Below are 1,949 nucleotides of genomic sequence, written 5' to 3'. Positions count from 1 at the left end.
GGGAAAGAGGAAGTAGAAAACCAGAATAGGTTTTCAGAGGAAAATCAGATTAGAATGAATTTCACCAAGTAGCCTGCTGGAGAAAAGACATCCACCCATAGGCAATATGAAGCTGAAGGGTCGGGGAACTGGATGCTTATGTAGTTTGTAAGTCTATGAGTTTCAGAAATCAGAGATTTATTAGCCCTCGTTGGCAAATCATTTCTTTTCTCCTTATTCTTGACTCTCTGGAATTCTATCAATTATCTTCTGTCTACCACCCCTTCCGCACACCGATATCCAAGCCAAGCCTAAATTTGGAATTTGATCCAGCAGTGTCTTTCTTTCCCAAGTTAGTCCTCGTGCTCTTGGAAGCAATTTGCTTAGAATCCTGATGCTTCTCTACTGCCTACTGAGAATGGGTTGTGGCAGGCAGAAGGGAGAAAAGGAAGGGGGAAGAGCAGAAAGTGGGTAAAGAGAGGTGAGTCAGCCAAGGCCATGAGAACTGGGCTACAGAAGTTCTCTGTAGCTAGGACAAGGCTTTATCCAGATGCCATTGTAAATAGAGCTCCTGACAACAGCACTCCCCGGTTAGAAGGTGTGATGTAAATGAATGTGTCAACACTGTTGATTCAGGTGCGTTCACTGCATTTTGGCCATACATTGCGTAGTAAGCTAGTATGGGCCACTGGGTGCCTGTGCCCAAACCTGGACCACAATTACACAGCTTTCTCCTCTGGGCAGAGAGTGGAGACTGAGTTTGGGAGTCATGTCTCTAAGGAAACAGTTCATCAAGAATGATGACTATTCTGCGTCTTCCCTGGGACCTCCGAGGAATTCAGGTTTGCTATGAGGCTAACAGAGTGATGTCTGTATGTCACCAGATGGGTTACTAAAGAGGTCGGAGGAGTTCCCTTTTCTGGACATCTCTAAATAGAAATTAGATTTTTGTATTATGGAATGGTTTTAAGGGTTCTGATACATATCTCTGTTGTAGCTCTTCTTTGCTCAAAACATTCAGTTGCTTCTTATTGTCCATAGAATAAAGTTTAAACTTCTTAACTTGGCATTTAAGTCCTCTATTATCTGGCTCTAAACTACCTTTTGTTTGAAAAGAAATTAAAAAGAACTCAAAAAGCAGCAAACTAGAAATAGAATGAAACTTCCTCCATTTGATAAAGGATAGCTACACTAACCCTACAGCTAACGTTGTACTTAATGGTAAGAAACTAGATGATTTCTCCCTAAGATTGGGAAAAAGGCCAATATGTCTCCTTTAACCATTCCTATTTAACATTATACTATACGTCCTAGCTAATGCAGGAAGATAAGAAAAAGAAATATAAAGTATACAGCTAGAGAAAGAAGAAATACAACTGTCCTTGTTTGCAGATAACATAATTGTCTATGTAGGAAACGCAAAGAATCAACAACAGCAAAAAAACCCACAAATTACTGTTGCCCATAAGCTATTATAGCAAGGTTGCAGGTTACAAGGTCAATATATAAAAGTCAACTGTTCTTCTGTATATCAGCAATGAACAGTTGGAATTTGAAATTAAAAACATAACACTGTATTAGCACCATCCCAAAAAAGAAAAGGAGAGAAAAGAAATACTTAGGGATAAGTTTAACAAAATAGGTACAAGATCTATATAAGGAAAGCCACAAACCTTTAATGAGAGAAATCAAAAAAGATCTACATGAATGAGGAGAGGGTCCATGTTTATGGATAGGAAGAATTGATATTGTTAGGATGTCAGTTTTTTCCATAACCTGATATACAGACTCGATGCAATCCCAATCAAAATCCCAGCAAGGTGTGGGTGTTGACAAACTGATTTTAATGTTTATATGGAAAGGCAAAGACTCAGAATAGCCAACACAATATTGAAGAACAAAATCAGACGACTGACACTACTCAGTTTCAAGAATTACTATAAAGCTACAGTACTCAGGACAGTTTGGCA

The sequence above is a fragment of the Myotis davidii genome, unplaced genomic scaffold (assembly GCF_000327345.1).
Source record: "Myotis davidii unplaced genomic scaffold, ASM32734v1 scaffold1628, whole genome shotgun sequence".
Taxonomy (NCBI): Eukaryota; Metazoa; Chordata; class Mammalia; order Chiroptera; family Vespertilionidae; genus Myotis; species Myotis davidii.
Note: the sequence above shows the minus strand (reverse complement) of the source record.